Raw genomic sequence first — 22,290 nt, 5'->3', positions numbered from 1 at the left:
TTTAGCTCCTCTAGTGATTAGATATCATTGAATGAGGTGTTCCTTTCCTGTAGTTAGACATAGGCAGGCACTCATGTGAGGTTGCTCACAATTATCTCAAACTCCAGCTTCATGTTCACCTACTGCCTGGTTGGATTCTCCAACAATCCATCAGTTCCCGGAACCTCAAGGGAAAAGCAAAACCCCAACGCTGATCTGTTGTTTCTGTTAAATTTCACCCCTGTCCTGAACTAGTTAGTCACTGCCTTCGTGAGAGCTAAAGGTTCTCTCAGAGCAGCCTCTCAGTGTCAGGATGAGCTCTGCCCTGTTACAGCTTCTATTTCAGGGCTTATTAATCTCAAGGTGAATTAACGACAACAAAAGAAGTATGACACCATTGATAGACACCCCATATCCAAAGTTTATAATTTCTGACTTATTAAAATATTGCAAAAACAACTTTTAAAGCAGCAGTTAAAAGGCAGTATTAAAGTTCTACAAAACATTGCATTCCTATAAAGGAAAAAAGAAAAGAAAGAAGTGGTTTAGAAAGAAACCAAGATTAGAGCTCGTGAACACCTCCTGATTGCTGCACATAGGGTGTCCCACAGGACTCTGCTAGCAAGGTCATTGCCAGCTGTGGCTTTTTGACTTCCTGAAACCATGCACTCAAATTAGCCTCTTCATTTGAAAAAGAAGAAAAATACACACTGCCTTTAATTCTACCCTCTCCTGAAGGGGTGCAGGCACGGTCTCCCCACCATTACCACCCACAAACAGGCGAGAAGGTAATGGCTTTCCTCTGGGGTCGGTGTTGGCCCATAACTTGCAGCTCCTCCTGCGTCATCAAATACTTATCTTCACAGATCTAGGGAAATCTTTTCTTCAGGCAAACTCATCTGTCCAGTTGAAGAAAATGCCAGAAACTCACCCTTTCAGTGTTCCCAGCGGCTGCAGAACAGCCATGCTGGGCAAATGATTGGAGGATGCTGGAGGGCCTCTTGTAGCTGGGTCAGTCTGAGTGACTACAGTAGCAATCTTAGCTTCCTGACATTAGGAGGCATGGTGTAAGGGACACTATGTAACTGCCCAGGCTGCAGCATAAACAAATACACACAGACTCCTCCGGTACTGTCCTTGGGGCCCTGTCTCTGGGAATTCAGCCACCAGATTGTGAGGAAGCCCAAGCCAGCTGGTACACACAAAGCTTGTGAAAAGGCCATATGTAAGGTTCTGGCTGACTGTCAGCCCCAGATGCCAGACCATATGTGAAAGAAGATGGTTCCACGTGCTCCCAGCCACACACACACACACACACACACACACACACACACACAGACATACACACACAGACACAGAGACCCAGACACACACACACAGAGACAGACACACACAACACAGACACACACACAAGACAAGTAAACAGACAGACAGATAGACACACACACAGAGACATACACAGACAGGCAAACAGACAGACAGATAGACACAGACACACACAGAGACACACACAGACAGGCAAACAGACAGATAGACACAGACACACACACACACAGACACACACACACAGACACACAGACATACACACAACACAGACATACACACAGACAGGCAAACAGACAGATAGACACAGACACACAGACACACACAGAGACACACACAGACAGGCAAACAGACAGACAGATAGACACAGACACACAGACACAGACACACACACAGACACAGACACACAACACAGACACACAACACAGACACACAACACAGACACACACACAGACAGGCAAACAGACAGACAGATAGACTCAGACACACACAGACACACACAACACAGACATACACACAGACAGGCAAACAGACAGACAGATAGACTCAGACACAGACACACACACAGACAGAGACACACACAGAGACAGGCAAACAGACAGACAGATAGACACAGACTTACACAGAGACAGGCAAACAGACAGATAGACACAGACACACAAAGACAGACAGACACAGACAGACAGACACAGACAGACATACACACACAAACACACATACAGACACACACACACAAAGACACAGACAAGAAACACACACACACAGACAGACACACAGACAGACAGAACACACACACACAAAGACACAGACAAGAAACACACACACAGACACAGACAGACACACAGACAGACAGAACACACACATTCTTCTCTTCCAGGCTTCCCAGTTTACTCCAGTCTCTCAGAGCAGGGACAACTTGCCCCTCCCTCTGCCCTCTCATTATCTCTGAGCCTTGAGAGCACAAGGAAGTAGTGCTTACTGGATGTAAGTCTGAGGTGGTTTGTTAGGGACTTAGAGAGACCAGGATGTGGAGCGACCATAGTGAGTTCCCCTAGGCCTGAAGGAGGAGCCAGTGTTCTTAGCAGAGAACTATAGCCCTGGGTTTTGGGGGTGAGGGGCCTGAAGATTGAAGGGCAGTGTCACGGGCATCCTCCCTTAATGGAGGAGGAGAGAGATGTAGAGACACACGTCTTTCCGCACTGATCTGCCTTCCAAGGGAGGAGGGAGGGAAGTGAGTATGAGAGGGTCACACAGACACACAGTCCCATTGGGGCTGGGAAGTGTGGCCACATGTAGCAAATGTCCTTTACTAAAGAAGGGCAGTTACTCTGATGTCCAACCTAGCACCATTATGGCTACAGTGGTGTAGGAGGAGCTTGCCAGATGTCCCAAGTACAACTGAGGATGGGGTGGGCCGACACCCTTGATGGGTAACCTTCCTTGTCAACAAGACAGGTCTGAGAGTCTTCTAGGTGATACACGTCGGAGCTGTCTGTGAGGAGCTTCCAGAGAGGTTTCTCTGAGGAAAGACCCACCCTGAATGTGGATGTCACCTCATGATGGAGTCAGGCCCCACAATGAAAACAGGGAATAAAGGCAACAAGAGACATGAGCTGAGCAGGGACACTCACTCTGCTCCTGACCAGCTGCTTCTGGCTCCTGTCACCCTGTCATGGTGCACTGGATGGCAAACCCGAGCCAAATAAATCCTCCTGCACTTGAGCCGATTTTGTGAGGTGTTTTGACAGAGCGAAGAGGGAAGCAAGCAATGCCGTGCCCATCTGTGCTCTTCGTGCCTCTGGCTGCCCTGGTGAGGGTGGCACCCACACCTCTCAGACATGGTGCGCAGAATACTAAAAAATTTAAATGCTGCAATCAGGACTCTGGGAGTCATTTCAGGAAATTTACAAGTTAAATAACCTAAAAGGCTGCAGATGCGAACGACGTGAAATCCGCAAGGACTGGACTAGAACAACAACGATCATCCTTTCTCAGAGATAGAGTGGCAGTGAGAGCAGAGTCACGGGGCCAAAGAAGGCCAGAGGGATTTCGGCGGTTTGTTGTCGGTGGTCATGTGGGAAGAGGGAGCCTCAGCTGAGAAAACGCCTTCGTCAGGTTGGCATGTAGGCAAGTCTGTGGGACATTTTCTTGATTGATGATTGTTGAGAGAAGGCTCAGCACACTGTGGGTGGGGCCACCTTGGGGCAGGTCCTGGGTGCTATAAGAAAGCAGGCTGAGCAAGCTACAGGAAGCAGCACCCCTCTATGGCCTCTGCTTCAGTTCCTGCCTCCAGGTTCCTGCCCTGTGTGATCTCCTGCCCTGACTTCCTTCTGAGAGCCTGCGGTCAGGACCTGTAAGCCAAGCAGCACTTTCCTCCCGTGAATTACTTTTGGTCACGATTTTATCACAGAAATAGAAAGCAAACTATGACAGCACCCCAGCCCACAGTGTGGCAACTTTGAGCTCTAGCACAGCAGATGCCACATCCACACTGGCCATGTGTTACAGGACTCCAGCACCCATGTGCATGGTAGCATGCACCTGTAATCCCAGCACCAGAAAGGCTGAGACAGGAGGATGCCGGTGTTAGCCAGTTCTAGGTGAGAATGTATTCCAAAAGTAAGCTGGGAAGCGGCTGGAGAGATGGCGTATGGGTCTGAGTACATTCTGCCCCAGCACAGGACCCGAGCTCTATTCCCAGGACTTATGCTGCCTGCAAGTCCAGCTCCAGGGAGAGTCTCACAGCTCTGGCCTCCACACACCCGCACTACACCCACATGCCCATATACACAGAGAAGTAACAAAATAAAATAAATAAAAACAAGCCTGGTATAATGGCACATGCCTTTAATCCCAGTACCTGGGGAGACAGAGGTAGGCAAGTCTCTGAGTTCAAGGCCAGCCTAGTCTAGAGAGCATTTCAGGACAGCCAGGGCTCCACAGAAAAACCTTGTCTCAAAACAAAACAAAACATTTAAAAATGTCTCAAAATTTTATGAGGAAGACACTCAGCATCAACATCTAGACACTGTACACTCATGCTCACCTGCATGTACGTACATATGTGAACACACACACAAACACTTTAAAAATTAAAAAAAAAATCCAAGTGAGGTGGTACATGCCTTTGATTCCGGCACTCGGGAGGCTGAGACAGGTGGATCTCTGAGTTCAAGGCCAGCCTGCTCAACAGAGTGAATTCCGGGACAGCCGGGGCCACACAGGGAAACCCTCACTCAAAAACAAACAAACAAAACCCAAAAGAACACAAACAACCCAAAACAAACCAAATCAAAAAAGTACCTGTACACAGAGGGGCGGGGTGTGGGACAGGCACAGTAGCCTGCAGAAACTGATCCAGTCCCAAAGAGCACACACTACACGCTTCACTTACCTGCAATCTTTTTTTTTTTGGTTTTTTTTTTTTTTTTTTTTTGGTTTTTTGAGACAGGGTTTCTCTGTATAGCCCTGGCTGTCCTGGAACTGACTTTGTAGACCAGGCTGGCCTTGAACTCAGAAATTCGCCTGCCTCTGCCTCCCGAGTGCTGGGATTAAAGGCATGCGCCACCACGCCCGGCCTTACCTGCAATCTTTATGGCTAGTGGAAACCCAGCCTCTCTGAGGCCTTCCTGTTGTCGCTGGGAGGGACTGGGCCTAAGGACTGACCTGGAAAGTTAAGGTGACCATCCTTATCATTTGCCCCTTCTGTCCAAGCTTAAAACACAGTTAACCACAGTTGTTAAGTCCCACTCTGCAAACAGAACCCTGCCACGCACACACACACACATACATCTTTCCACAACTGGATACTACCTGTAAAGGCCCCAGGACTGAGGGTGTGTAGGTAGGTGACCTTCAGAAGGGAGCGTCTCAGGGGTCTGCACCTGTCCTGTGGAAGGGAACTATGGGTTAATCCTACCCCTACACTGGCTCTGCTCCGTTAGTGGCCCTGAGGTTCCTTCTCATGCCAAGACTTAGACTGTATCAGGGACAGCAGGAAGGGTCTCAGAGAACCCCTAAGTTGGGTTCCCTGCCTGGCAGCTCTTGAGTAAGGCTGGTATGAGTATGGACTTTGCCTGCAGGCTGTACCTGGTGCCTGAGACCCCTTGACCCCTGTGGTGGTACTGGTTTCAGGCTGCACAAATGGGTGGGGCATTGTATATCTGTACAAGTCTCAGATAAGGAACCTGACTGTTACAGACAGATCTGGACCAGCCCAGAGGTAGGCACCACCTTCCGGAGACCTCAGCAAGGTCTTCCGACTCAGGGTGTGGTGAGTACACGCATCTTGGGGTCATTACAGGCTGAGCTGCATGCAGCATGCATCCCAGTTTACAAGCTTCACCATACAGGACGGATCTTAACGTATCCATAGCACCTGCTGCCCAGACCATGGAAGGAAATCCACCTAGCAGGTCATACTATGTTCACATGCAGGTAGGTTCCAACCAGTCAAAAAATGCCACTGTCACATGTAATGAGTCTTTCTTTTCAATCTACACTCCAGATCTACTCAAAAGCAAGTCTTCTGCCCAGCGGTGGTGGTGGTGCGCTTGGGAGGCAGAGGTAAGTAGAGTTTGAAGAGTCTGAGTCCAGCCTGGTCTACAGAGCTAGGTCTAGGACAGCTAAGGATACACAAAGAACCCTTGTCTCAGTGGGGGAAAAAAAAGTGAAATCTTCAGACAGTGAGATGGAGTTTTGCTGGTCCGGACGGCAATGGGGCCTGAGGATTAGATGTGCCTGGGAGAACCTGCCTGGACCAGACCAGGGTGCCAGACAGACTTCTATGGTGCCGGGCAGCACAAGTGGGCCTGAGGCTCGCTGCCTCGCTTCAACTTGGCCAGCGAAAGAGCCAAGCAGAGCCAAGTGAGTCTAGAGCGCCCCAGGGTGTCATTCCTGACATTGACGCTACGTGGCGCCAGAGCCCGCGCAGCCGGCGGCAGCAAGTCTCAAGCAAATTCTCCCCTAGAATGGGGAAGGCATTGCTTTCCAAGGCGAAATTCTTATATATACAAAAGCAGACAGAATAGTATGGTGAAAAGGCAAATCCATTTTCCCTAGACCTTAGTCTGGGCCCCTGCTCATCTCTAAATATCTCAGTTCCTAACTCAATAAAACAAGAAACTTTTCCTCGACATTTTTTACAGTGTGGTGTGTGTGTGTGTGTGTGTGTGTGTGTGTGCGCGAGCGAGCGAGCGAGCGAGAGAGAGAGAGAGAGAGAGAGAGAGAGAGGAGAGAGAGCGAGAGCCAGTCAGCCCTCAGAGTATCTTTGTCTTCCAAGGCCATTCTTTGTGACATGTGAAACCCACCTGGGCAATCCAGACTTCACTCTCTGACATCCCAACATCTTTAACTTAATCTTGTCTCCAAACACCTTTTTCCAAGCCTGCAAGGCCCGTGATGTTAGACCCTGATGTGTTTGAGAGCCACAAACTGCAGATTATGAGATTATGAGAGAGGTGAGTGGCTGGGTCAGGGGTAGATGGCTCACTGGTGAGCCCAGGTTTGCCAGACTAAGAAACCTACACACTTACCACCATGCCTTCACCCCTTGTTCCTGTTCAAGACAGTTTGTCCCCACCCAACCTCAAACAGTTTTACTCGCTCACCGGTGGGAACCGGTTATCCACAAGGACAGCTGCAGAGTGGTACAGTCTGTTACCGCATCAACCCATTCCTCCTCCATCTGCAGGCATCTGTCCACCGGGCACAGGCCAGTGGATCTGGCATGTTAGGACAGAAGAGCTGAGGGATATTAACTGTTCTTCATGAGAGCGGGTGTGGAGAAATGGTGGATGTTTAGGAAAGAGGAGAGGGGACTCCAAGAGCCCTGCTTCCTCCTCGCATCAATAAAAGCAAAACTAGGAAGGCAGTCAAAGCACTAGGGCCACTGTCCTTTATTTTCTTTCTATTGTTGTGATAAATACCATAGCCAAAAGCAACTGGGGGAGGAGAGGGTTTATTTCAGCTCACAGTTGTAGTCCATCATAGAGAGAATTAGTGCAAGGACTCAAGCAGGTCAAAAAAGCAGGAGCCATGCAGGAACCTTGCTTACTTTCCCGACGTGTGTCTTCATGTTTTATATAATCCAGGGCCATCTGCCTGGTGGGCATAGCCCATACTGCCCCGGCTCTCTGATAGCAACCATCAATCAAGAAAATGCCCCGCAGACATTCCCACAGGTGAATCTGATGAAGGCAATTTCTCAGTTGAGGTTCCCTCTTCCCAAGTGACAAAAAAACTAACCAGTATAATTGACCCCTTGTCAGCTTGACACACATATCACTTTCCTTGTTTATCTCTAAGACTTCATGTTAAATCACAATATAAAGTCCAACTTTAAGGTCCCACAGTCAGAGGGGAGCGGTGGCGCACTCCTTTAATCCCTCAAACGGCAGAGGCAGGTGTATTTCTGAGTTCAGGGACAGCCTGGTCTACAGAGAAAAATTACAGGACAGCCAGGGCTACACGGAGAAACCCTGTCTCAAAAAAATTAAGGGGGTGGGGGTGGGGAGAAGAAGAGGCACAGTCTTTAAAAATTTAGTCTCTTAACTGTGGGTTCCTATTAAATAAAATAAAAGTTATCATACTTCATATTCTAAGAATAATGAGGGCACAGTCACAATCAGATCAGAGCAAACCTAGACTCCATTTTGAATAGTTCAGTGTCTGATGCCTGGGACTTACAAATTGTCTGGTCTCCAAAGGACTTGGGATAGGTCCGCCTCTCTACTTCTGTCATCTGTAGCATGCACATCGCGTCTGATGGGCTCAGGCCAGCTCCACACCATACCTGCCAATACCCCTTCATGCCTTTAAAACCAGGAGCATGGGGGAAACTCTTATAGGTTACCGAGTTCAGCCACCAGCTAAAACTGCAGCCTTGCCCCCCTCTGTATTCTGATCCCGAAGAAATACTTTTTCAAAATATTTTACCCTAAATGATATATCCATATTTCTGTCATCTATATCTATAGCTATATTTGAGACAGGGGTTCTCTGTGTAGCCCTGGCTGTCCTTGAACTCTACAGACCAGGCTGACTTTGAACTCACAGAGAGAGATTCACTTGCCTCTGCCTTCTGAGTGCTGCCGCCTGGCGAACCCCCAATGGACCTGTCACAGGCCAGGCCTTCATGTCTGCATTACTCTCAGCTTTACTTCCTATGCTGAGCACCTAGTGGCCGTTCTAGCCCAGAGTTCTAAGTGTTCCACGATTCTCCCTAAAACGACATGGCCAGGTCTGCCACAGCAATAGTCTGTCTGGTACCAATTTCCATCCTAGTGTTCTTTCTGCTGCTGTAATAAATACTGACCAAAACCAAATTATGGATGAAAAGAGTTATTTGGCTTCTCTGTCCTGATTACAGCCCCCGCTGTGGGAAGTCAGGGCAGGAACTCGAGCAGGTTCAGAGGCAGAAGCCATGGAGGAACACTGCTTACTGGCTTGCTCCTAGCGACTTGCTCAGATTGCTTTCTTTTTTCTTTTTCTCTTTTTTTTTTCCGAGACAGGGTTTCTCTGTGTAGCCCTGGCTGTCCTGGAACTCACTCTGTAGACCAGGCTGGCCTCGAACTCAAACATCTGCCTGCCTCTGCCTCCCAAGTGCTGGGATTAAAGGTGTGTGCCACCACTGCCCGACCAGCTTGCTTTCTTAAACAAACTAGAACCACCAACGCCCCAGGGGTGGGACCATCCACAATGGGCTGGACCCTCCCACATCAGTGATCAGTCAAGAGAATGCACCATAGACTTGTTAACAGGAAAATCTGATGGAGGCAGTTCCTCAGCTGAGACTCCCTCTTCCCAGTTAAGTCTAGTGCGTCTCAAGTTGACAAAAAATGAGCTTGCACAACAAATCAAACACTGAAGATACTACTCCATTGCTGAGTGTCAACTGCTGTTGACATCACACAAGTCATACAGAGAGGATGTCCTTCCCCATGGGGGAGCATGTCACCATTAAAGTAGGAAAGTCAGCAAGACATGGAGGGCAATAACAGATGACCCAGCTTCTACACACACACACACACACACACCACACCACACCATGCACTTGTTCATGCACACACATATGTATGTAAACACATATCCTACCAACAAAGACCGATATGCCACCCCCTAGCTGACACACATGAACACACACATACATACATACCATATACTCGTTCATGCTAGACTCATGATTTGTTCATAAACACATATCACACCCGCAAAGACCCACATGCTTCCCCACTTGCCGCACTGACACACATGCATTACACAGACACAAGAAACAACACTGAATCTCATCAGGATCCTGATCCAACTACCAAGCTGTATTTTTTTCTTTAGCCAGGCAACCGTCTCACTGTCACGTCCTGGTTTCCATGTGTCTCTGAGATGGATGAGGTAAAGCTCTGGCCGGCCCCAGCTGCCTTCACCTGTACTCTGGGTGGTTCTGTAGACACGGTATCAGCTCTGCAACTGGTCTGCCCTCGTGACAGATTTGATACACAACTGTGAACAAGGGAAACTCGTCTAGCAGCCCCTTCTGCTTGAGGATGCGGTACACCTGGGCAGAGGTGTGTGGCCCTTGCAGCTTCTGTCCCTTCAGCATCTCCTTCTCCAACTCCTCAATACTTTTTCCTGTCCTGGCGAAGGCTTCCGCTACCTTTCGGTTCCGCCCCCCATAGCAGGTAGTAACGAGGTCGGCCACCCCACAGCTCTCCAGGAAAGTGGCTATGGACACCTGACCCTTGGAGAAAATCCTGGCAAAAGCAATCATCTCCATGAGGCCCAGGCGGATGACAGCAGCCTTGGTGCTGTCTCCACTACAGAAGCTGTCACAAAAGCCGGCCCCCATGGCCACAATGTTCTTTAGAGCCCCGCACAGCTCCACTGTGTCTGAATCTTCTACCACAGTGACTTGGAAGTTAGGGGTCTGAAAAAGCTCTTTGAAGAGAAGGCCATTCTGCAGCACCTTGCTGCCAATGGTGGTCTCACAGAAGAACTCTGCGGCCACCTCGTTGGCTAAGTTGGCCCCCATCAGCACGCTGACGTCTATGTTCACTTTTTCCCGGATGATGTCAGAGATAAGTTTCAGGCTCTCAGGGTTCTCGTCTATGCCCTTGATGAGGGTGAGGCCCCGGGCCTTCCTGGGCACTACCTCAGCAATCTCATCACAGACGGTTCGAATGAACTGGTGTGGGAAAGCAAACACCAGAAGATCTGCATCCTGCACAGCCTGGCTGAGACTTGGGGTGGCCATCACGTTCTCGGGCAGCCTGTGTCCAGGCAGGTACTTTATGTTTTCATGGTCACGGTTGATGATGTCCGTCAGCTTCCTCCCATCGACCATTTCTTCAAATACCCACATCTTGACCGGGGAAGCAAACTTCTTCAGGGTCTTCACATTGTTCCCAATGATTTTTGAAACAGCTGACGCCCAGTTCCCTGAGCCCACGATGCTCACCTTCAGAGGCTCAGCCACCACTTCCAGGCTGATATCCTGCTGTGGGGACTGTGTCTTCCCAGCTGGCTGCTGGCCACCACCTGTTTGATCTAGTCTGAAGGTGCCCTGCCCTGCCTGCCTCCCTGTCTGCTTAAAAAAGACACTTACAACCCGGGTCTGGTGGCTCATGATGGTAATTCCTGCACATGAAGGCTCAGCCCGGAGAATTGCTGAAAGTTTAAGGACAGTTTGAGCTACAGAGAGAGACTATCTGAAAACAAATAAGATAAATATATATTTTTAAAAAGGAAGGCTGGATGTAGCTCAGTTGGTAATGTGCTTGGGTAGTGTGCACCAGGCCCTGGGTTCTAGCCCCAGCACTGCGAAGACAGATGTGCTAGTAAATACCTCTCCAGCACTGGGGAGGCAGAGGCAGGAGAATAAGAAGGTCAAGGTCAGCCTTAGCTCCAAACAGGGTTTGAAGCCATGACTCAAAATAAATAAATGAATCAATGGATAAGCCAAATCAAAGGACATTTATAAGGTGATCTGATGTTTAAACTTTGCATATTTGATAAAATTAAGAAAATAATGATTTTTAAAAGCATAATTATGATTGTAACATGTTTATGGATAATTTGTTTTGAGGCAAGGCCTCCTGTTTTTTAGGCTAGCCTTGAACTTTGGACAGTCCCATTCACCTTTGGAATGCTGTATTTGTAAGTATATATCACCATGCCTGGTATATACCATGTTCATGTGGAATTGAACCCAGAGTTTCATGCATGCTGGACAAATGACAAATATTCTATCAGCTGAGCTACATCCCCCCCATATATATATATATATGTGTGTGTGTGTGTGTGTGTGTGTGTGTGTGTGTATATGTATGTATATATATATACATATATATATGTATGTATGTATATATCTATCATAAAAAAGAAGGGCTAGGTGTGGTGATGCAAGTCTTTAATCCCAGCACCCAGGAGGCAGAGACATGTGGGTCTTTGTGAGTTCGAGGCCAGTTTGTTTTACATAGCAAGTTCTAGGCCAGCCAGAACTATATATAGAGATCCTATATATAATTATAGATTATATATTTATTATTACAGTATTATATATAGTATGATATATTGTGTTATATTATGTAATATATGATATATTATATATGATATAATAAAATATATAAGTAAATTATATATAATATACAATTACACATTATGATAACATTATATATAATATGCATAATATGTTATATATAACATTGTATATATTAAATTATATAATTATTTAACATAATTGTATAACATAATATAATATATATGATACAGTATACACACACACATAGTCTTTATCTTCACACTATCTTTATAGATAGTGTGTGCACGTGTGTGGATTTGTTCCTCAGTTGATTTCCATCTTATTTAAGAAGACAGTATGTGTCATTAGATCTAGAGCTTGCTGAGTGGACTGGACTGATGGCCAGCAAACCCCAGGGTCTCTGCCTCTGTCTTTCCAGTGAGGGATTGCACAGGCTCTCAGTGTGGGATACAAACTCAGATCCTCAGACTTGTCTGGAAAGCGTTTTATCAATTGATCTAGCTCTTCATCCACACTCAGTTGTTTGGGTGTTTTGTTTTGTTTTGTTTTGTTTTGTTTTTCTCAAGACAGAGTTTCTCTGAATCGTCCTGGCTGTCCTGGAACTCACTCTGTAGACCAGGCTGGCCTCGAACTCAGAAATCTGCCTGCCTCTGCCTCTGCCTCCCAAGTGCTGGGATTAAAGGCGTGAGCCAACATGCCCGGCTTGTTTGTTTTTTTTTTTAAGGGTTAAGAATATTAGTTGGGCAGTAGGGCTGCTTACTTAGCATGTGTGAGGCTTTGGGTTCAATCTCTAGCCCTGGAGGGAACAAGTTAAAATTAAAACAAACAAGATATAAAGACATAGGGTCCATCCCAGGGTAATGAATCATCCACAGAGATGCCTCCAGAGGAGCCTGGTAATTATGAAAAGGGAAATATATACTCTGTAAGCCACCCACTTGTCTCACCATGGCAAAGTGCCTGACACAACCCAAGAGAAGGCAAGTTTCTCTTGGCTCATGCTGTCAGAGACTTAGTCATGGTGAGGAGGCTCTGCTACTCCTACAGCTGTAGTGAGGTGAGGGCATGGTGGAGGAAAGAGCTCACCTTGTGACAGCGAGGAAGCAGAGCTACAGAGGAAGGGACCAGGGACAAGATATACCCTTTAAAGTCATATTCCCCAGTGACCTACATCCTCCAACTATGTCCCACCTTCAACAGTTCACTCAACTATGATGTCATAAATGGCTTAGTCCCCTGATAAGGTCAGAGCCATTATGATCCAATTATGTCCCCAAAGCCCATCAACTGGCATGGAGCCCTTACTCTATGAGACTTCTGAGAACATTTTAGGGTCAAACAATAACATGACCTATCATATGATCCTCACCCAAGCATTTATACAAGAGACATGAGGACGCAATTCTACAAATAGAGATCATCATAGTGAATCTCTTAAAATAGTTCTAGGGTGGAAGTACTCAAAAAAGTCCATCAAAAGTGAAAACGTATTAGAGTGCTAATCAGCAATAAAAACAAACAAGCTATCTATCGATACACACAGCTACATAGTAACTTCCTAAATAATGCTGAGTGAAAGGACAAAAATGAAAAGTGGTACTAGGTGATTTATTTCAGTTTACTATCATGATAATTCAGTGGTTGCCTAGAGGTGATGGAAATGGAAATGGATGGATCACCATGAGACACAAGGAAACTTCAGGGCATAATGGATACAGTCTCCATCTTGATTGGATGCAGTCTCCACCTAGATTACTGTGTTAGTAAGGGTTTTACTGCTGTGAACAGACATCATGACCAAGACAACTCTTTTTTTTTTTTTTAAGATTTATTTATTCATTATATGTAAGTACACTGTAGCTGTCTTCAGACACTCCAGAAGAGGGAGTCAGATCTCATTACGGATGGTTGTGAGCCACCATGTGGTTGCTGGAATTTGAACTCTGGACCTTTGGAAGAGCTGTCGGGTGCTCTTACCCACTGAGCCATCTCACCAGCCCCCAAGACAACTCTTATAAGGATAACATTTAATTAGGGCTGGCTTACAAGTTCAGAGGTTCAGTCTGTTGTCATCAAGGCAGGAACATGGCAACATCCAGACAAGCATGGTGCAGGAGGAGCTGAGAGTTCTACATCTTCTGAAGGCTGCTAAGAGAAGACTGGCTTCCAGGAAGCTAGGACAAGGGTATTAAAGCCCACACCCACAAAGCCACACCTATCCAAAAAGGCCACACCTTCCAACAGTGCTACTTCTGGGGCCAAGCATATACAAACCATCACAATTATGATGATGGTAAACATCATCAAATATTTTAAATATTTCCAATTTGGTGAATGTCAATTATCTCTCAATAAAGCTGTTAGAATAAAATACTGGACACACCAAAAACATGAATCGATTACAGAAAACCAAAGAGTAAAAAAATAGCAATAGACTCTAGACTCACAGGTGTTTTAGAATGCACATCTTTTTTTTTTTTTTTTTTTTTTTTTGGTTTTTCGAGACAGGGTTTCTCTGTATAGCCCTGACTGTCCTAGAACTCACTTTGTAGACCAGGCTGGCCTCGAACTCAGAAATCTGCCTGCCTCTGCCTCCCGAGTGCTGGAATTAAAGACATGCACCACCACCGCCTGGTTTAGAATGCATATCTTAAAATGAATCTGTTAACTGAGTGTAGTGTAATGGTGAGCACATGTAATCCCAGCACTCAGATCCTGAGATGGGAAAGTCACAAATTCAAGGTGACTTGGCTACCTTGATTATACAGCCATACCCTATGTAAGAGAGAGGGGGGAAGGGGGAGGGGGAGGGGAAGGGAGAGGGAGGGAGGGGAGGGGGGAGGAGGAGGAGGAAAAAGAAGAAGAAGAAGAAGAAGAAGAAGAAGAAGAAGAAGAGGAAGAGGAAGAGGAAGAGGAAGAGGAAGAGGAAGAAGAAGAAGAAGAAGAAGAAGAAGAAGAAGAAGAAGAAGAAGAAGAAGAAGAAAAGAGACAAAAGTTAAAATAAAGATGTTCAAGAATAGGGCATGGAGGGCTAGAGAGATGGCTCAGCGGTTAAGAGCACTGACTGTTCTTATGAAGGTCCTGAGTTCAAATCCCAGCAACCACATGGTGGCTTACAGCCATCTGTAATGACATCTGACACCTTCTACTGGTATGTCTGAAGATAGCTACAGTGTACTTACATATAAATAATAAATAAATCTTTAAAAAAAATTAATAGGGCATGGAAAGGTGCCTCAGCAGTTAAGAGCACGTCTGCTCTTGCAGATGACCCAGGCTCTATTGCCAGCCACAACACGGCAGCTCCCAGCCACCTGGGACTAGAGTTCAAATCCCTATTGTGGTCTCTAGAGACTTTGCTTGCATGTGGGGCAGACATATATGCAGGTAACCCTCATACAAATACAACAGCAATAAATGCATCTTATAAACTTTATTTTATCAGTATAGATGTGCCATCTACATGTACGTCTGTGTACTACTCTCATGCTGGTACTTGGGAAGCAGACAAGCACATGGGATCCTCTGGAGCTGGAGTTAACGATGGCTGTGAGCCACCATGTGGGTGCTGGGAATTGAACCTGGGTCCTTTGGAAGATCAGTCATTGCTCTTAACCACTGAGCCACCTCCTCATTTACAAAATAAATATATTTTTTTAATGTTCAAAGAGAGAAATATAACCAATGGGTTGGTTCAGCAGGTACAGACACTTGCTGCCAAGCCTAATGACCTGAATTCAGTCCCCAGGAAGCACATAGCGGAAGGCGAGAACCAACTCCAAAAAGTTGTCTTTTGGTCAACTGGTGATGATGCGTGCCTTTAATCTCAGCACCGAGGAGGCAGAGGTGGAGGCGGAGGCAGGCGGATTTCTGTGAGTTCAAGAGTTCAAGGCCAGCTGGGTCTACAGAGAGCATTCTAGGACAGCCAGAGCTGCACAGAGAAACTGTGTACCAAAAACCAAAAGACCTAAAACAGAACAAAATTGTCCCCTGACTCCACACCACACACATGAGTTCTCCTTTTCTATATATAAAAAGAAGAGAGATATTTATTTTATGTATATGAGTACACTGCAGCTGTCTTCAGACACACCAGAAGAGGGCATCAGGTCCCATCACAGATGGTTGTGAGCCACCATGTGGTTGCTGGGAATTGAACTCAGGATCTCTGGAAGAACAGTCAGTGCTCTTAACCACTGAGCCATCTCTCCAGCCCACATGAGTTCTCCTAATACACAATTATGTAAATAAATAAAAATTTAGGAAGAAAAACATAAAATAAAATTTAAAGTAAACTTACATGCATGCATATGTGTCTGTGAGTGTGTTCGAACAAGTGTGTGCAGATGCATATGTGCACATAAGTGGGGAAGTCAAAGGACAAACCAAGGCACTCTCCACTATTTATTTGTTTGTTTGTTTGTGACAGACACATACAGACACATAATTTAAAATAATAAAAATAAAACATTTGTTTAGTCAAGTTTTCTCTGTGTAGCCCTGACTGTCTTGGAACCCTCTTTGTAGACCAGGCTGGCCTCAAACTCAGAGACTGGCCTGCCTCTGCCTCTGAGTGCTGGGAATAAAGGCGTGCGCCATCATGCCGCCAGCAAATTCTTTAAAAAAGAAAATAGTAGAGATTAACTTTATTAGAAACTTGAGTTTTAAAAACTGAATTAAGAGAGGTCTGCCTAGCCGAGCGTGGTGGCGCACACCTTTAATCCCAGCACTCAGGAGGCAGAGGCAGGAAGATTTCTGAGTTCGAGGCCAGCCTGGTCTACAAAAAGGGTTTCAAGACAGCCAGGGCTACACAGAGAAACCCTGTCTCAAAAAAACCAAAGAGAGAGAGAGAGAGAGAGAGAGAGAGAGAGAGAGAGAGAGAGAGAGAGCTACTGCCACACGGGTGCTGATGGCTGGGGCTGGGGCTGGGGCTGGGGCAACATGTCACTGTGAGGAGCTGGCATGTGGTGAAGAAAGAAAGAGGGGGAGCTGGAGATGTGACAGGTGTGTGTGTGTGTGTGTGTGTGTGTGTGTGTGTGAGAGAGAGAGAGAGAGAGAGAGAGAGAGAGAGAGCCTGATGTGAGTAGCCTGTGCAGCCAACTGAAGGCTTAGTGATGTTCAGGTCACATCTGGGTCTCCCAGCAGGGGTCTGATGGAGATGAGTGGGATTATGGTACATGATGGGAAATTCACAAAGAATCAATGAAGAAGTTTAAAAACATAAAAAGATTAATAAACTGGAAATATAATAGCTGAAATTAAAACTCTAGAAGAGAGGTTGCATAGTCCACTAGAAGAGCATCTTCTATCCCCATATCACATGGCAGAGAGCTGACTAAAAGTTGTCTAACCTCCACAGGACTCTGTAAGCACGCGCGCGCACACACACACACACACACACACACACACAATGGAGAAAATCATATACAGAAAAGAGCTTAAGAAGTGGATGGACCCAGTGGAAGCCTACTTTCATGGCACTGCTGTCCCCAGCACAGCAGAAAGATGATGATGGAGTGGTATATAAAGAAATAGCTGCCAAGAATGTTCAAAGCATAGGGCTGAGTTAGTTTAGCGCCTGCTGTGCGGGCTGAGGACCTGAATTTGGATTGCCAGCACCCACCCACAGAAAAGCTGGCTATGGCGCCATGCATCTGAAACCCCGCTGCTGGGGGCTTTGGAGTCCACTGGGCAGTGAGTCTAGCCAAATACTGAACATGGGTTCAGTGAGAGACCATGTCTCCAAAAATCAAGGTCAGATGACTGAGGAAGAGAGCTAAACTCATCTCTGCCATCTACATACATGCACACGTGCACACATACATACATGCATACATACGTAATGCACACATGCACCTGAGTGTACACACGCGCGCACACACACACACACACACACTTACAGAAAGAGAGAGGGAGAACTTAAATAATAAAGAAAGGTATGCAGCCACAGAAATATATGGAGTCCTATATGACCTCTAGTAGAATAAATACAGTGGAAGCCACACCCTGTCCCATACTGCCTGTTGCATACTGACAAAAGCCAATATCAAAGACTAACACCAAAGCAGAGGAAGCACACAGCTGCAAATGTAGAAGGATGCAAATTAAAAATGAAAATACATAAATAAAAAAAGGCCAGATATGCTGGCACATGCCATTAATTCCAGCGTGCTCAGGTCTTTGTGAGTTCAAGGCTAGCCTGGCCCACATTGCAAGCTCTATATCAACCAGGGCTACATGGTGAGACCATGTAGCAATAATTAATTAATTTAAAAATTTTAAGATAAATATCTCACTATGGTCAAGATGGCCTCAGATTCTTGACTCAGGAAATTCTGCCTCAGCCTCAGGACTAAGATTATAGACCACCATGTCCATGAAGATTTAAACAAACAAACAAAGAAACAAACAGAATTTTCACAAACAAATCAGTATTCAAAGGCTTAATTGGGGGAAAGGGAAAGCAGAATCAGATAGAAACACGGTCACGTAATAAAGATTAAATGGATGGGAAGATCTGAGCCCAGACCCCACAAAGAACAAAGGATTCTTGGGGTTGCAAGTACCAGTAGGGCAGGACTGCTTGCCACGTAGCGAGTCTTTCTGGTCCTCTAAATCACAGAGCGGGTTATGTGCAGTTTGCATGGTGTTAGAGACAACAGCACCTATGAGAATATATTCGAGCTAAAGGCACAGATAAATCTGGGTCAGTGGTTCAGAAGATATCTGCCTCTTTCCTCAGCTCAGGGCCTGGCTTCCTGGGAGTGCCCACTCAACAGAGGAGGGGGCCCAACCGGTTCACAACAGAAAAGCGGAAAAGCACTGGGGGCAGCTGCGTGCCCACATGGAGGAGGGCCCGGTTGGGAAACCCTGTGCTGAATCTGCCACCACTGTTGTAGCTTGCCTCAGAGGTAAGCAGGCTTGGGTGTTGTGGCTCTGCTCTGGTGAGCAGTGGGCAGCAGATTGCCACGATGGTCAGGAACTATGCGGCCAGACAGCTGCAGACAGTGAGTCTGAGGGGAAGCCTGGGAGGTGGGCCATGGACACACCTGGAAACTGTGCGGGTGTCCTGCACTCTCTGCATCTGGCAGTCAGGGTCATCAGGTCACAGTTTTCTCCTGTCACCACCACTCTGCCCCTACCCTCTGTCACATAACCCCTTCACTGCAGTTTACAGAGGTAAGTTCTCAGATTGCTGCAGGTGAGCAGAGGTCAGTAGGTGAAGCCCTGAGGCTTCCCCGAGGGGAGGGACCAGCCAGCCAGCCAGCTGGGGACAGGCTCCTTCATGAAGGCACCCCCACTCTCCCTACTTACACTGCTTCTGTCAGCACCACCATTTGAAGATTTTCAGAGTGCCCTATGTGTTGTCATGGTAACTCGCACATCATCTCCAATCAAAGAATTCACGATGGGAAAAAATGCGTGTGGCAGTGAGTATCCATGGAATCCACTGGTCTTACACTGCCCATCTACTAAGAGACCTTAGGACAATGGCCAAGCAACTTGGATCCTTCCCTCACGGCAGAGTTCCCGGTCTGGACATGGACAGCGTATTCCAGGAGACATTCATTCCATTACTCTGAGAGTAAGCCCAGGTAGAGATGTTAAAGATGTGAAGAGAAGGGGCCAGAAACCCTGGATGGGTGCATGTAGGAGCTAGAGCAGCCAGGGTCAAGGCTGGTGTAGGAATACCTCATTCAGCATGTCTCAGTATAACCATGTTTGCCTTCCCTCCCCAGAACTTTGAGCTCTGCTCAGTGGCCAGAGGGGCACTTTCCCAGAAAATATAGCCTCCTGTGTGGATGCACGGACCAACGGTCAATCCCTCTGTGTTGTAGAGCAGCCTCCGAGGCACAGTATGCCAGCATTGCCCTCTCTCCTGTTCAGGGATGTCTGGGCTAAAGCACACTGCTGCTTTCTAGTTACCAGCTGCCACCCTGCCCATGACCAGGTCAGCTGGGCAGTTCTCCACCGCTGTGCAGCTTCTGGGACTTTCGAATAGAACTCAGTAGCCGGGCGTGGTGACACACGCCTTTAATCCCAGCACTCAGGAGGCAGAGGCAGGCGAATTTCTGAGTTCGAGGCCAGCCTGGTCTACAAAGTGAGCTCCAGGACAGCCAGGGTTATACAGAGAAACCCTGTTTCGACCCCCCCCCCCACACACACACAAAAAGAACTCAGTTGACACTGGGTCCTGATTACTATGTCCACTTGACTGAGAAACGGTAACCTCGGTTATGTGAGCCTTTAGACAAGCCTCTGGGGCTTGATGATTGATGTGAGAGGGCCCAGCCCACTGTGGGCGGTGCCACAGTCAGTCAGGGACTCCCAAATGGTAGAAGAAAGCAAACAGGAAGGCAGGAGGAGCAGGTCGGAGGACATCCTTCCACAATGGACTAAAAACTGTAAGCTGAAATAACCCTTCTTCCTCCAAATTGCTTTGTTTGTTTGTTTGTTTTTCGAGACAGGGTTTCTCTATGTAGCCCTGGCTGTCCTTGAACTCACTTTGTAGACCAGGCTGGCCTTGAACTCACAGAGCTCCTCCTGCCTCTGCCTTCAGAGTGCTGAGATTAAAGGCGTGCACCACCACCTAGCTCTCCAAGTTGCTTTTGTCTGAATACTTTATCAGAGCCACAGAGAGCAAGCTACAGCACACTGTCTTCCAGGATACAGTGTCAGAGGTTGCAGCTGGAGGGGTCAATCCCAGGAGACTACTTCCTATGCTAACAAGCCCCAGGCTGTCACTTCCGTCAGAGCTTAGACTGACCAGCTCTTCTGGCCCTCCCCCCCCCCCCCCCCCGGCTAATTTGTTGGGATGACTTACAGAACTCAGGGAAGTGCTCTGTCTACACATACCCCCTTATATAAGAGACCTGACTGAAGCTGGCATCTTAGTCCTAGGTGGTGAGTTCAAGGCTAACCTGAGCTATATTGCAAGACTGACTCTAATCAACAAACAAAGATGGATGTGGATGCATAGAAAGGAAAATGATCACCACAAGCAAGGGCTGGGGGTGGCACCCTTCTCTACAGGCCACACCACTAGCACCTGGATCTCTTGGTACTTTCACAAGTTTAAGGGCATCAACAGCCAGATAGGCAGATGGGAAGCTCTGACTGCTCCAATTGTTGGGGTTTTCTGGTGAGTGGCCCATGCTGAGGTGTCTAAGTCATCTCATTAGTAAAAAACACAGGCACTACTAGAAGAGACTGTTTAGGAATGACAGGAGATTGTTGCGACTCAGGACCTCAGGACAGAGTTCAAGTGCGTTCCTCATACTGTAGAGTTCCTCAGGTTGTGTTTCCTCAGAGTTTTGAAGGCACAATCCCTGGGGTGTCTTATCCCTAGGGATAGGACATCTGGTCATGAGCAGGTGCATGGTGCCTGCTGAGAGTTTGCCTGGCTATTTTTCACAGAAGCAGGCTAGGTCCCAGTTCCCACCAGCAGAGAGCAGGGCTGCACTAGCTTGTCTTCCCTCGGTATCCATGTTGCTCCGACTTCTTGATTTTAGTCCATATAACAGGTATAGCTTCTCAGCACTTGGGAAGCAGAGGCAGGCAGATTTCTGAGTTTGAGGCCAGCCTGGTCTACAGAGTGAGTTCCAGGACAGCCAGGGCTACACAGAGAAACCCTGTCTCAAAAACAACCCCCCCCCCAAAAAAAACCAGGTGTAGCTATGACAGTTTTCAATTTTTTTTTTTTTTGTGATGGTGCAGGTAAAACACATGCATTTACTATCTTTCTTTTTTCTCTCTTTCTTTTCTTCTGAAAGACTTCCATATAGTTCAAGCTGGTCTGGGCTTCCCTAAAGCAGCCACGGTGTTGGAGTTCGTCAAAAGACCCTCACTCACAAAGTCCACAGAGACCGCCACCATTGCAGCAAACCACATGAGGATTTTTATTGATCTAGCATGTTGGGGACTCCCCTCTCAGCACACAGGCCGGAAGAGAGACCCAGAACAAAGAAAGAACACACTTTTTATACCTTTGTAAAGGACAGATTTGAGCAACAGGGTTTTCATTGGTGTAGCAAATAACCCTTTCAGGCATTGGTTGGTTTGTATAGTGACTAAGTAACCCTTTGGCCTAGTCCCTCACTTTGCTTGTCCCCATGGTGGGTTATTATGATTTGGTCAGCTTTTAGCTATTAACGTCACAGAGAATTCTAGCAAGGTCAGGGCTGTCTGCAGTCTTCCTCAGAATTCAGTGTGGGGCGGGGTAGGGGATTTCTCTGGGAGCTGCTATCTTGTTATGGTTATTTCTCTGAGAACAGCTAATATTATTTGGGCAGTTGCAAGCTTAGTCATTTTGACCGCTAAAACTATGTTTTTACATTTGTTTAGTCAGCCAGCTTCCTTATCTGGCTCTGCACTTTGCCTGCTAGTACAGTTTGGAAAGTCCTTTTAGAAGGGGGAAGGTACTGGGTGGTCTTGAATTCATTTTGGATATTACA

The 22,290-nt window shown here is 46.9% G+C and overlaps 1 pseudogene across 1 annotated transcript; it reads right to left on the bottom strand.

The window, feature by feature from the left end:
- Nucleotides 1-9,597: 9,597 nt before the first annotated feature.
- 1700022A21Rik (RIKEN cDNA 1700022A21 gene) lies at nt 9,598-13,005 on the bottom strand (annotated as a pseudogene). Its single transcript, NR_003953.1, has 2 exons — nt 12,923-13,005; nt 9,598-10,962 (listed from the first exon to the last, which is right to left on the bottom strand). The product of NR_003953.1 is annotated as an RIKEN cDNA 1700022A21 gene (transcript).
- Nucleotides 13,006-22,290: the final 9,285 nt, after the last annotated feature.

Source organism: Mus musculus, chromosome 5 (genome assembly GCF_000001635.26).
Source record: "Mus musculus strain C57BL/6J chromosome 5, GRCm38.p6 C57BL/6J".
Classification (NCBI taxonomy): domain Eukaryota; kingdom Metazoa; phylum Chordata; class Mammalia; order Rodentia; family Muridae; genus Mus; species Mus musculus.
This window is presented reverse-complemented; position numbering and strand designations above follow the sequence as displayed.